Raw genomic sequence first — 15748 nt, 5'->3', positions numbered from 1 at the left:
CTATCACTATATAACATAGATCCCATAATAATTATAGATTTCTCAGAAATCTTTACTGTCAAGCAATCCATCTGCTACACAGATGTGATACAGGAATTACCGAAATATTTCAAAAAACACATTATTTCAAATTTAGGCGCTTTCTCCTTTCCTCCGTTATATAATACAGTGTTAGTTCCCAGATATATTTTATCCAATTTTCAAGTGTCTTTGCAACAAATGACACCTATATGCTGGATCTCTTGATCTTTCTGGCTCTCTCATATGCCCAATTATCCAACCAGAATTACACAGTAGGTGATTTTTTTCTATTGCATCATGAACATCGAGGGTTCCACATTAATCATTTTTGGGTGACTGCTTCAGTTTATCCTGATCGTGATGTCACCGACACCTGTTCATTTTCTCCATATTGTGTAGGTAGCAGGGTTACATGTAAAGCAGATTTCCAGAAACCCCCCCCCCCCATTCCTTTTCGGGGTTAATTTGACACTTTATACATGGGCTTTTGCTTATAGGCTAAATTCACACATGTCGTTTTGATGCAGTCTTTTGAGCCAAAGCCAAAAGTGGATACAAAATGAGTAAAAAGTATAGAGGAAAGACAAAAATAGCTGCAATGTAAAGAATGGGGGACAACGCAGCAGTTTCTGAAGAGTCAGGAGGTGACTTTCAGACTGCCTGAGACAATATAAGTCACTGATCATAGCAGGTAAAGGAGTTTTCAAACATTGGCCATCAACATGTGATTGGTGATCCGTCCCCAGTACCCCCACAATCAACAGGAAGAAGGGGCTATGGAGCAATCTGGAGCAGAGTGGCCCCTTCACTGCATTAACTGACACAAAGCGGTCTATGTCCATGTGGCTGTGTCTGTGATTCAAGGGAATAGGGCTGAACTACGACTGAGCTGTAGTACCACATATGGACAGCTGTGGCACTGTCTTGGGTGCAGTAATCCAGCGAGCCCTGCTTTCCTTGATTCTGCTGATCATCAGAGTGTGATCCCCCTCTGGTCACTTATTACTGATAATGATGTAATATATTTTCCCAATGTGCAGGTTCTTTCGAATACACTATTCTAGCACAGATAATTTTCTCTATTTCAAAGCACACCTAAGATGTTAGAGAACCCAATTCTTTTTAGCAGGGCACCTTTCTGAAGTGCAGTACCAAGACTCACTCATATCCACATCCACCAGGTATACAGACCTAACATGCGTGGCTGTTTTTTTTTAGTGGATCCTGTTACATTACTCTTGACAGCGCTACTTTTACTGACAATTCATCACAGAAAATAATGAAGAAACCCCCTGGACCTTGAGAGTCTGCGGCCCCGATGGTTGATCTCCTTGTGCTTCTACATAAACAGAGTGTTTGAGTTGGAGACCGAAGCCTACTTTGGTCTCCCATAGACCCTTCACACCCTGTTGGACAGATCTTCACAGACTCCCGAGTCCCGACAGCAGAAGGTCCCTATTCTTAACTTAGTGTCGCCTGTTCCTGCCTTTTCCACTCATCAGCAGATGGATGACTCTTGTGAACATTGTGCCAGCACTCAGGTTGTCTTGTGCTGTCAGCTGCTGCCATAGCAGGTGTCCTCTGGCTCTTAACTTAGGCCTCATGCACACGGCGTAATCCGTGTGCACTGCCCTTGATTACGGGCATGGACGACCACGGAGTGTCATCCGCGGACCATCCGCAATCTCACCATGCACACAAAAGATGTGCATTCATTTCAATGGTGCTGGACTACAATTGCGGACCGTAAAATGACTTGTCCTGAATTTTTGCGGGCCTCAATTACGGCCCTACATGGTCCGTGTAAACCACGGTCATGTGTATGGGCCCATAGAAATGAATGGGTTCGCAGTTCATCCACACTTTTGCGGATGAATTGCGGATGCAAAACCACGTTCGTGTGCATGAGGCCTTACTACCGAAGTTGAATGATTTCTATTTTATGGGTAAATGCCCTGTAAATGCCCATGGCATTTGTTTGTTTCCTTACATTCCCTAAGGCTGGGACTATACACAGATATTTTTTTTTATGGTGCGCGGCAGGTCAAATCTTGACTCTGCATAATAAAGACAACAAATTCAGAGTTACTGTTATTTTTCACTCTACGGTCCCATGAAAGTCGCATGTACAAGTAACAAAAAGTTGGTATGTAGCCTGGCTTCATGGATAATTTTTTGGACCTTCTGTTGGCTATGGACCAATCACCCCCTGCAGACTTGTGTGGATATTTGGATTTGTCACTCACATTTACTGCAATATGTCCGCCATTCCCCTGCAGCGAGGAAATCACGGAAAGGACTTTCTTGAATTTCTATAGGATCACTTTTCAAAGATTTCTTTTAAGTCACGACACTCAGGGGGATATGCTACATAACATACATTGACGTCAACCGAAGCACGAGACCCTCTCTACCCTCTATACCAGTTTGTATACTGTCAGTGTACAATGATATAATGCCGAGCACCGCGGAAGATAAAAGCAAGCAATATCATGACAAAAACCTACTCAAAAGAGAATAATAAAACAAAAACAACTAAGATTGAAAAATATTTCTCCAGCAGTAAACCTCAGTTCATATTTTATTAACTTTATTTTACATATCACTTTCTGATGTTTTATTCCTTTCAGACAATTTTTAGCCACTCTTATACTCAATACATATTGTGCTATTTATTTTTCACACCAATACGGCATTTCAGCCCTGTGATCTATTATATATTACACTGTGCGATGCCGTAGTCTCCTAATATGCATTATGTATTATGTTGTAAATTTCTTAATTTCAGTATCGTCATACCCTTTAAATAATGGGCAGCTAGCGGTGCAGAACAGGGCTAATCCAGCATCGCGGACGCTAATGAAGTCATGACAGCCTTAGTTACTTATGTGCCTTACAGTGTATAGAGGCGGCTTCTTTTGGTGGGTTTTAATGTATATGAAAGACATGGAACGCACATGACTGCTAAGGCACATCTCTTGAAACGATAGGAAATGTAGCAGCCTAAATCTCCATAGTGACAGCCAATCACCAGAAGCATGTCTTTAGAGACTGAAAACTGAAGAAGAGAATGAAAAGATTTCAATTCTATAAATTGGTCCCCATCCCCCAACCGTCCACCAATTATTGTCCCATTAACACCTGAGAATGATTACATAGCATAAAATAGGTGTTCATGTTATAGCTGCAGAGAACAGGCGGAAAAAAAACACATTGCCCTTGTGTCGGTGACTGCCCTTCGCTGCATACCCAGAATCCAAATCAATATCTATAAAAATCTAAAACGACTTTATCACCAAATGAAACCATTAAAAAATCCTGGGATGCAGAGGAATAAAAATCAGAGACCTTAAAACCAGCAATTTATAGAGCATGAAATCAACAGCAGCAGGGAGTTAATGCAGGCATTAATGCAGAAAAACCACATACTTGCTTCCAAAATCAAATTTTAGAAGCTTCGCCAGTGTTAGAACGTGTCAGAATACATGAGAATGTTTGCAAGCAATGCTGCAATGGTGCAATGATGTAGGTAGCAGCTTTTCTTCAGGATCATGTGATAGATAGATAGATAGATAGATAGATAGATAGATAGATAGATAGATAGATAGATAGATAGATAGATAGATAAATGCTAGATAGATAAATAGATAGATATTAGATAGATAGATAGATATGAGATAGATAGATAGATAGATAAATGCTAGATAGATAAATAGATAGATAGATATTAGAGAGATAGATAGATATGAGATAGATAGATATTAGAGAGATAAATGCTAGATAGATAAATAGATAGATATCAGAGAGATAGATAGATAGATAGATAAATGCTAGATAGATATTAGATAGATATTAGAGAGATAGATAGATAGATAGATAGATATTAGAGAGATAAATGCTAGATAGATAAATAGATAGATATTAGATAGATATATATCAGAGAGATAGATAGATAGATAGATAGATAGATAGATAGATAGATAGATAGATAGATAGATAGATAGATAGATAGATAGATAGATAAATGCTAGATAGATATTAGAGAGATAGATAGATAAATGCTAGATAGATATTAGAGAGATAAATGCTAGATAGATAGATAGATAGATATCAGATAGATAGATAGATAGATAGATAGATAGATAGATAGATAGATAGATAGATAAATGCTAGATAGATAAATAGATAGACATTAGATAGATAGATAGATATTAGAGTGATAAATGCTAGATAGATAAATAGATAGATATTAGATAGATATGAGATAGATAGATATGAGATAGATAGATAGATAGATAGATAGATAGATAGATAGATAGATAGATAGATAGATAGATAGATAGATAGATAGATAGATATCAGAGAGATAGATAGATAGATAAATAGATATTAGAGAGATAAATGCTAGATAGATAGATGGATAGATAGATATTTAGAAAATAAATAGTTTGATAACAGATTCAGTCCTGCTACATATGGATACATATAGGTAAAGTAATGTCATTACCAAATCCACATCATTCATAATTACACTACCTTCATTACTAGATAGATAGATAGATAGATAGATAGATAGATAGATAGATAGATAGATAGATAGATAGATAGATAGATTATGCTGTTTGACCAGCTGCTTTTAGTTTATGATAATGTCACTTGAGGCTGGGGGATGGGCATTCAGTTCATGCTACCAATTTATTTTCCTCCAGATTTTTTAAGTGTGACAGGCTTGTGAGATATCACACTAATGTTTCCCATTAAAATTATATTCATACAATCCTGGCTGAACACATTGCATTTGTGTCTCCAAGCTGTGATCCTGCAGTCATGAAGGATTCTGTTTTGTGTTTAATTTTTTTTTTTGTTTTTGGTTGAAATTATTTTTAGGGGATTTTAATCATATATGAACTTGAGAGCCAGAAATTAATTGACCAAATCCAATGTAACATGACCTTTCCCAAATTGATGTGAGTTTTCCGCGTATCTTCTGATTGCTGTCACCTGTGGCTGAAATTAAAACATCGGTATAATAAAGGACGGAATTAATGAATAAGTAAGAAATAAATTCAGGCAGCCCAGATGTTCTCCAGGAAAAACATAAATTAGCTATTACGGAATCGAGAATTAGTAGGTTGGGTTCACACGCTGCAGTTGTTTTTTGGTGGTTTGGAAAAACTGGGGAAAAAAAGCATTTGAAAAACCGAATGTGTTTTACTGAAAATTGCAGCGATTTTGCCCTGAAGTTATTGGCCGTACCTTTTTTACAAGTGAAACACTTTTTTTTAACATTTTTTATTTGTATATACTGCGTGGCCAATAACCACATGGCAAAACCATATAGATAAATTATAGATAGATAGATAGATAGATATGAGATAGATATGAGATAGATAGATAGATAGATAGATAGATAGATAGATAGATAGATAGATAGATAGATAGATAGATAGATAGATTGATAGATATTAGAGAGATAGATAGATAGATAGATAGATAGATAGATAGATAGATAGATAGATAGATAGATAGATAGATAGATATTAGAGAGATAGATAGATAGATAGATAGATAGATAGATAGATAGATAGATAGATAGATATTAGATAGATTGATAGATATTAGAGAGATAGATAGATAGATAGATAGATAGATAGATAGATAGATAGATAGATATTAGAGAGATAGATAGATGATAGATAGATAGATAGATATTAGAGAGATAGATAGATAGATATTAGAGAGATAGATAGATCGATACATATTAGAGAGATAGATATGAGATAGATAGATAGATAGATAGATAGATAGATATTAGAGAGATAGATAGATAGATAGATTGATAGATAGCTATTAGAGAGATAGATAGATAGATATTAGAGATATAGATAGATCGATAGATAGATATTAGAGAGATAGATAGATAGATAGATAGATAGATAGATAGATATGAGATAGATAGATAGATAGATATGAGATAGATAGATAGATAGATATTAGATAGATAGATAGATAAATAGATATGAGATAGATTATTTTTTTAGATAGTTGGGAGATATAGCACATACGGCTTTAAAATATTAATGGTGTATCTAACAGTATTAAACCAGGCTTCACAAATCTTCCAAATAATGCTCACCCACATAGTAGACACAAAATGCTTCATAACTGACTTACACATAAAAAAGCTTAAAGCCCTGTTTTTGTGATAGACAACTCCAAATGCCCTGCATTAGACAAGAGTTACAATTCTGTCTGCATGCATACTGCATACTACTACTACATTCAAATGAATAATACAACTGTATACAGTAAGCTCCCCCTAGTGGTGGCTACAGGCTGGCATAACCTTATCATCTAATTTTATGGCTCTGAATGGAGCTTCGATCCCTATAATGATATATTAAAAAATGCATCAGCGCAGAATGTTAGACCTAAAAAGGATTAACTTTAAGGAATTAGTATGTATTTATATGTTCATCACAATCATGATTATTACTTGCGGTACTGCAAGAGTTCTATAAACATTTTCTAGAACAAGCCACAGTCACAATGACTGCATAAGTGTAAGGCCGGTATCACACATGCAGTTTTTGTGACAGTTTTTGAATGCATTTTTTTTAGTTAGACACAGGAGTGGATCTAAAAGAGAGGAAACATATCAGTCTTTCCTTTAGGGCAAGTTCACATGTACCGCAGTTGCTGCTGGAAATTTCCGCAGCAAATCTGGAGGAAGCCGTAGGGAAATCCACAGCAGCAATTTTGCAACAAATTGTGCAGATTTTGGTACAGATTTGCTTGCGGATTTGCATATGTGGATCTGCTAAAATAATCTATAGACTCACCTTCCTAATCTTCTGCTGCTCCCCTAATAATGCTAGCCTGGTCCCCTAAGGGTCTCTGCATCCTGGCCTCCAGCGATGACGTGTCAACACATGTGAATGCTGCAGCGGCCACATGTCTATACAACACATCAATACTGAGTCCAGGATACAGAGACTGTTGGGGGACCAGGAGAACGGCAGAAGATTGGGAAGGTGAGTATAGTGTATTTTATTTGTTTTTATCAAACTGCTTTTTCTATTTTACAATTGTCCGCACCTGTGGATTTTGCTGCAGATCCGCTATTAATCCGCAACAAAATCTGCAACCATTGTTTTTGTTGTGGATTTTGGATTTCCACACTGCCCAATCCGCATCAATAATTGACATTCTGCGGATTTGAAAATCTAAACTGCAGGTCAATTTTTTGTAATCTCATCCACTTTGCTGGAATTGTATTCTGCTGCAGATTTTCCGCCTGCAAATCTGGACAGAAAACCCCAGCAATTGTGAACAAACCTTTAAGGGCGGGTTCACACATGGCGGAATTGCACTTAAATTCCGCTGCGGACACTCCGCAGCGTTAATCCGCAGCGGAGCCGTTTCTACATTGACTTTCACTTTAATTTAGCAGTGTTCGTTTACACGATGCGTACAATTCCGCTGCGGAGCATAGGCTGCGGAGCGGAATTTGGTGTCCGCAGCATGCTCTGTCTGTTGCGGAGCAGTGGCGGACTCATGGCGGAATTTCTCCATTGACTTCAATGGAGATTCAAAGTTCCGCAATGAAGTCCGCAGCTGTCATGCACATGTCATGTGTGCTGCGGATGCGTCTTGCTTTTTTTACTTGACATTTCTTCATTCTGGCTGGACCTATGTATTTCTAGGTCTACAGCCAGACTGAGGAAGTCAATGGGGCTCCCGTAATGACGGGAGCGTTGCTAGGAGACGTCAGTAAATAGTCACTGTCCAGGGTGCTGAAAGAGTTAAGCGATCGGCAGTAACTGTTTCTGCACCCGGGACAGTGACTACCGATCCCAATATACATGTATCTGTAAAAAAAAATGAAGTTCGTACTTACCGAGAACTCCCTGTTTCTGTCTCCAGTCCGGCCTCCCAGGATGACGTTTCAGTGTAAGTGACGGCTGCAGCCAATCACAGGCCAAGCACAGGCTGCAGCGGTCACATGGACTGGCGCGTCATCCAGGGAGGTCGGGCTGGATGCCGAAGGAGGGACGCGTCATAAAGACAACGGGCGGTAAGTATGAATTTCGTTTACTTTCACTAGGGAAAGTGCTGTCCCTTCTCTCTATCCTGCACTGATAGGGAGAAGGGAAGCACTTTTCCCGCAGTCCGCAGCAGCTAGTCCGCATCAATTTTCTGCACATTTTGTGCAGATCCGCAGCCGTAATCCGCAACCCGGATTAGGTGCGGCATTGATGCGGACAGTTGCGGAGGAATTCCGCCATGTGTGGTCATGCCCTAACACTTTTCTTTCTTTTTGGTTCCACTCCTGTGTTTGGCATCAAAAACTGCCTGTGATTCCAGTCTTAGTGAGAACTTGGCGTTATTGTATAGCTTCAAAATGACAGATTGTAATCAGAACATCTGTGCCCAAATCACAAATCCAAAAAGGAGGATGCCTACATGATTTAATACGAACCAAAGCTGGACCCTTCAGTTATGGCAAAAATAAGTCATAGTGTGATGAGATTATCCTTCCATCTAGATGTGTTTATGTTTGGAGAAAGACAAAAAATTTCTTTACCCCAAGTGCCCAGCTTTTAAACATGTTTGTGCATCCATAAAGGAACATTGGGCCATTTTACTGACCAGGTGTTTTCTTTGGTGCAAATGCTCATGATTTTGCAAGTTGGTTATACCCCATACACACTACTAAGAAATTTCTCAAGGTGGATTTCCACCAAAATGGAGACATATTAGTAAATCAGAAGTTAGAGTAGCAGCCAATGTTCGGTAATTATGTTTTCTTTACTTACAAATACTGGAAAAAAAAATTGTGGCTGCCATTTTTGCAAAAGTGACATCAGAAAGTGCAGCCGTATTGGTTGTCACCTTTGAGTTGGCTTTTCAGAAATTGGTGGTAAAACAGCATGTCAACAAAGTGACAGTTTCACTAAATTCTGGCTCCTGCTCCAACTTCTGATTTACTTACATATGGCCATTTATAAATTTTGGGTGGAAATCCTCTTACAAATCGTATGTACCCCTTTGTACATTTTGCAGTTTACATATAGGATTAATGCAGACGAAAAACCGAGTAACCTTGTAAATGCATTGCATTACCTATCTCTCTTTGTTCTTGATTTACAGCATTTATTATAATCCAGAGCTGCATTCACAACTCTGTGGGCTTCAGAGCTGAAATATATATTTATTTATTTTTGCATGCTCAATGTCTTACTGTTCCATTGCTTTGTAGGAGCTCAGCTAAACTGCTAACAAGTCTGTATGTGTCTGACAACATATTAGTCGACTTTTAATATATATAGTGGATATAAAAAGTCTACACACCCCTGTTAAAATGTCAGGTTTTTGTCATGGCAAAAAAAAAACAGTCCAAGATGAATCATTTCAGAACTTTTTCCACCTAATGTGACCCATAATCTGTGCAGTTCCATTGAAAAATAAACTGAAATCATTTAGAGGGGGAAATTAAAAATAACAAAACTACAATAATGTGGTTGCATAAGTGTGAACACCCTCTTATAATTGGGGATGTGGTTGTTTTCAGAATTGGCCAATCACATTTAAACTCATGTTAAATAGTAGTCCGTACACAGCTGCCATTGTTTAAAGTGATTTTGAGTAACCCCATATAAAGTTCAGCTGTTCTATTTGGATTTTCCTGACATTTTCTTTGTTGCATGTGACAGCAAAAGCCACGGTCCGTAAAGAGCTTATAACGTATCAAAGGGATCTGATTGTTGAAAGGAATCAGTCAGTAGAAGGGTACCAATGAATTTCCAAGCCATTAGATATACCATGGAACACAATGAAGACGGTCATCAAGAAGTGGATTACGTTTGGCACAACAGTGACATTACCAAGAATTGGACGTCCCTCAAAACTTGATGAAAAGACAAGACGAAAATTGGTCTGGGAGGCTACCAAGAGGCCTACAGCAACATTAAAGGAGCTGCAAGACTTTCTGGCAGGTTCTGGTTGTGCAGTGCATGTGACAACAATCTCCCGTATTCTTCATATGTCTGGGCTGTGGGGTAGGGTGGCAAGATGGAAGCCTTTTCTAACTCAGAAAAACATCCAAGCATGGCTATGTTTTGCAAAGACCTAGATCAAGTCTGCCAAAAGCATGTGGGAAAATGGGTTATGGCCTGATGAGACCAAGGTTGAACTTTTTGGCCATAATTCCAAAAGTTAAGTTTGTCGCAAAGCCAATACTGCACATCACCAAAAGAACTCCATACCGACAGTGAAGCATGGTGGAGGCAGCATTATGAAGCATGGTGGAGGCAGCATTATGAAGCATGGTGGAGGCAGCATTATGGAGCATGGTGGGGGCGCCATTATGAAGCATGGTGGAGGCAGCGATTCTGAGATTGTTTTCCCGTGACACATTGGACTTTATGTTACTGGCAAAATTTGCTCAATACGTTCAGTATTTAATTGTGAAAAACACCAAATTTTTGAGAAAAATTGCAAACATTAGTATTTTTCTCAATTTAAATGTATCTGCTTGTAAGACAGACAGTTATAACACACAAAATTGTTCCTAACTAACAACCCCCATATGTCTACTTTAGTTTGGCATCGTTTTTTTAACATCCTTTTATTTTTCTAGGACGTTACAAGGCTTAGAACTTTAGCAGCAATTTCTCACTTTTTCAAGAAAATGTCAAAAGGCTATTTTTACAGGGGGCAGTTCATATGTGAAGTGGCTTTGAGGGCCTTATATATTAGAAACCCCCAATAAGTCACTCCATTTTAAAAACTGCACCCCTCAAAGTATTCAAAACAGCATTTAGAAAGTTTCTTAACCCTTTAGACGTATCGCAGGAATTAAAGCGAAGTAGAGGTGAAATTTACAAATTTTTTTTTTTTTTGCCCAGATTCTGCAGTTTTTAGAAATATCCCACATGTGGCACTAGTGTGCTACTGGACTGAAGCACTGGCCTCAGAAGCAAAGGAGCACCTAGTGGATTTTGGGGTCTCCTTTTTATTAATATATATTTTAGGCACCATGTCAGGTTTGAAGGGCTCTTGCGGTGCCAAAACAGTGGAAATCGCCCAAACGTGACCCCATTTGGGAATCTACACACCTCAAGGAAATGATCTAGTGGTATAGTGAGCATTTTGACTGCACAGGTTTTTTACAGAAATTATTGGAAGTAGGCGGTGAAAATTAAAACCTAATTTTTTTCAAAGAAAATGTAGGTTTAGCGATTTTTTTTCTCATTTCCACAAGGACTAAAGGAGAAAAAGCACCACAAAATTTTTCTCCCGAGTAAAACAATACCCCACATGTGGTCATAAACGGCTGTTTGGACACACGGCAGGGCTTAGAAGGGATGGAGCACCATTTGGCTTTTGGAGTTCAAATTTAGCAGGAATGGTTTGCGGAGGCCATGTCACATTTACAAAGCCCCATGAGGGGACAAAACAGTGGAAACCCCCCACAAGTGACCCCATTTTGGAAACTACACCCATTGAGGAAATTATCTAAGGGTATAGTGAGCGTTTTGACCCCACAGATTTTTTGCAGAAATTATTGGAAGTAGGCCCTGAAAATAAAGATCTAAATTTTTTCAAAGAAAATGTAGGTTTAGCTAATTTTTTCTCATTTCCACAAGGACTGAAGGAGAAAAATCACCACAAAATTTGTAAAGCAATTTCTCCCGAGTAAAACAATACCCCACATGTAGTAATAAATGTCTGTTTGGACACACGGCAGGGCTTAGAAGGGAAAGAGCGCTATTTGGCTTTTGGACATCACATTTAGCAGGATTGGTTTGCGGAGGCCATGTCGCATTTGCAAAGCCCCTGAGGGGACAAAACAATGAAAACGCCCAAAAAGTGACACCATTTAGGAAACTACACCCCTTGAGGAATTCATCTGGGGGTGTAGTGAGCATTTTGACCCCACAGGTGTTTCATATAACTTATTAGAATTGGGCAGTGAAAATAAAAACAATCCTTTTTCTTCAATACGACGTAGCTTTAGCTCAAAATTTTTAATTTTCTCAAAAAATAAAGGAAAAAAAGAACCCCAATATTAATAAAGCAATTTTTCTAGAGTACGGCAATACCCTATATGTGGTCATAAACTGCTGTTTGAGCACACGGCAGGGCTCAGAAGGGAAGAAGCGCCATTTGGAGTGCAGATTTTGCTGGATTTTTTTCCGGGCGCCTCTGGGACTAAAACAGTGGAAACCCCCCAGAAGTGACCACATTTTAAAAACTACACCCCTCAATGCATTTACCTAGTGGTGTAGTAAGCATGTTAACCCTGCAGGTGTTTTGTAGAAATTAGTGTGCACTCGATGTTGCAGATTGAAAATGGGATTTTTTCCAAAGATATGCCAAGATGTGGTGCCCAGCTTGTGCCTCCATAACAAGACAGCTCTCTAATTATTATGCGGTGTTTCCCGGTTTTAGAAACACCCTACATGTGACCCTAATCTTTTGCCTGGACATTCGACCAGGCTCAGGAGTGAAAGAGTACCATGTAAATTTGAGGACTAATTTGGCGATTTACAAAGTATTGGTTCACAATTGCAGAGGCTCAGATGTGAAATAATAAAAAGAAAGTGACCCCATTTTGGAAACTACACCCCTCAAGGCATTTATTAAGGGGCATAGTGAGCATTTTCACCCCACAAGTCTTTTCCATAAATGAATGTGCTGCGGATGGTGCAAATTAAAAATTAATATTTTTCCCTAGATATGCCATTTCAGTGGCAAATATGTCGTGCCCAGCTTATGCCACTGGAGACACACACCACAAAAATTGTTAAAAGGGTTCTCCCGGGTATGGCGATGCCATATATGTGGAAGGAAACTGCTGTTTGGGCACACTGTAAGGTTCAGAGGGGAGGGAGCGCCATTTGGTTTTTGGAGAGCGGATTTTGCTTGGTAGTAGATTTATTTGAGTATTGCTGGTGTTTCCGTTTATATTGTGGGGCATATGTGAGCTGGGCAGAGTACATCAGGGGCATAGTCAAGTGGTATAATAATGGGGTAAAAAAACAATAAAATGATCCATAGATGTGTGTTACGCTGTGACACAATCCTTTCTGCACAGGCCGGTGTCGCACTGATATATGACGTCCTTTCTTATCCCCTTTTGGTCCACACTCCGCACCTTTGCAGTTTGGGGAATTTTGCTGGGAAGTGTTGTCCTGGTATAATACAGGCACCCTCGCTTCCAGCGGATATGTTTGGGCCCTCCCCTTCCTGGTTCCCTAATTTTAGGGCCTTGATAAATCGCCCTTTGAAACAGAAGAAATGTTCCCCTCGGGCTGCACAACTGTATATTTTTTTATTTCCTGACTTATTAAGCCTTAACTAATTTTATTTTTTCATAGACGTAGTGGTATGAGGGCTGTTTTTTTGCAGGACGAGCTGTAGTTATTATTGGTACCATTTTGGGGTACATGCAACTTTTTGATCACCTTTTATCCTATTTTTTTGGGAGGCCAGGTAAACAAAAAAACGCAATTCTGGCATAGTTTTTCTAGTGTTTTTTTATACAGCGTTCACCATGCGTTATAAATTACATGTTACCTTCATTCTGCAGGTCAGTCCGATTCCAGCGATACCTAATTTATGGCACTTTTTTATGTTTTACAACGTTTTGCACAATAAAATTACTTTTGTAAAAATAATGTATTTTTTCTGTCGCCAAGTTGTGACAACCATAACTTTTTAACTTTTTCGTCGACGGAGCTGTATGAGGGCTTGTTTTTTGCGAGACGAGCTATAGTTTTTATAGGTACCATTTTTGGATACGTGCGACTTTTTGATCACTTTTTATTCCAATATTTGTAGGGCAAAGTGACCAAAAAGAAACTCTGTGTAAAGGATCTGCCAGGCACAACTTCTGTGTATACGCCCATAGGTAATCAGTCTGCACCTGGGTCTATGTCTCTGAGACTGACTCCAGCTTCCACCAGTCAGGATGGCAGGCTTAGTAGTGGGAGAGCCTATCGCAGCCTGGCCAGACGGAGCTAGCTCCCGCCCTCTGTCTATTTATATCTGCCTTTCCTGTTCCTCCTTTGCTTGTGATTCTTCTCGTGTGGTTTCCTGGCCCAGCTACAGCTTCTGACTATTTGATCCTGCTCCATACTGACCCTGACTTTCTGACTACTCTCCTGCTCTGCGTTTGGTACCTCGTGCATTCCTGGTTTGACTCGGCTCGTTCACCACTCTTGTTGCTCACGGTGTTTCCGTGGGCAACTGCCCCATTTCCCTTTGCTTTGTGTTCCCTTGTCTGTTTGTCTCTTGCACTTACTGAGCGTAGGGACCGCCGCCCAGTTGTACCCCATCGCCTAGGGCGGGTCGTTGCAAGTAGGCAGGGACAGAGTGGCGGGTAGATTAGGGCTCACTTGTCCGTTTCCCTACCCCCGTCATTACATAATCACAAGCCCATATACCTAGTCTACCCTGGTCCCTCACACTACTATGGACCCCCTTGAGACCCTGGCCCAGCAAATGCAGGGCCTCTCCCTACAGGTCCAGGCCCTGGCTCAGAGGGTCAACCAGCCTGACGCTACCATGGTAGTGCCCCTCACCTCACCTCTTGAACCCCACCTCAAGTTGCCTGACCGGTTCTCAGGGGACCGGAGGACTTTTCTCTCCTTTAGGGAGAGTTGTAGGCTCTACTTTCGCTTAAAGCCTCACTCCTCACGTTCTGAGAGCCAGCGGGTGGGTATTATTATGTCCCGGCTCCAGGAAGGGCCCCAAGAGTGGGCCTTCTCCTTGGCTCCTGACGCCCCTGAACTTTCCTCCGTTGATCGTTTCTTTTCTGCTCTCGGACTCATTTATGACGAGACTGACAGGACTGCCTTTGCTGAGAGTCAGCTGGTGACCTTACGTCAGGGTAAGAGACCTGTTGAGGAGTATTGTTCTGACTTTAGGAAGTGGTGCGTAGCTTCTCGGTGGAATGACCCTGCCTTAAGGTGCCAGTTTAGTTTGGGTCTGTCGAACGCCCTGAAAGACCTGCTAGTTAGCTATCCCTCTTCTGACTCCCTTGACCAGGTTATGGCTTTAGCGGTACGACTTGACCGACGTCTCAGGGAACGACAACTTGAACGTTTTTGTGTTTTCCCCTCTGACTCCCCCATGATGCCTCCGGAGGTCCCGTTGCTTCGCTCTTCCACGGAAGACTCGGAGGTACCTATGCAACTCGGGGCCTCCGTGTCCCCCCGACAACGTAGAGAGTTCCGCAGGAAGAATGGTCTCTGCTTCTACTGTGGGGATGACAAGCATCAAGTGAACAACTGTCCTAGGCGTAAGAATAAGCAGCCGGAAAACTTCCGCGCCTAAGTGATCATCGGGGAGGTCACTTGGGCGCACATGTATTTCCCGTAAATATGAAACGTAATAAAATCTTGCTTCCCTTTCAGGTCTCTTTTGGGGGTAGGTCTGCTACCGGCAGTGCCTTCGTGGATTCAGGGTCTTCTACTAATATCATGTCTGTGGAATTTGCCATGTCTCTAGCTATGCCTTTAATTGATTTGCCTAAACCTGTCCCGGTAGTGGGTATCGACTCCACTCCTCTTGCTAATGGTTATTTTACACATCATACCCCTGTTTTGAACTCCTTGTTGGCTCCATGCATTTGGAGCAGTGCTCTGTACTGTTGATGCAGGGATTATCGTCCGATTTGGTTTTAGGCCTTCCCTGGTTGCAGTTGCATAATCCCACG

Source organism: Rhinoderma darwinii, chromosome 11, assembly GCF_050947455.1.
Source record: "Rhinoderma darwinii isolate aRhiDar2 chromosome 11, aRhiDar2.hap1, whole genome shotgun sequence".
Classification (NCBI taxonomy): Eukaryota; Metazoa; Chordata; class Amphibia; order Anura; family Rhinodermatidae; genus Rhinoderma; species Rhinoderma darwinii.
This window is presented reverse-complemented; position numbering follows the sequence as displayed.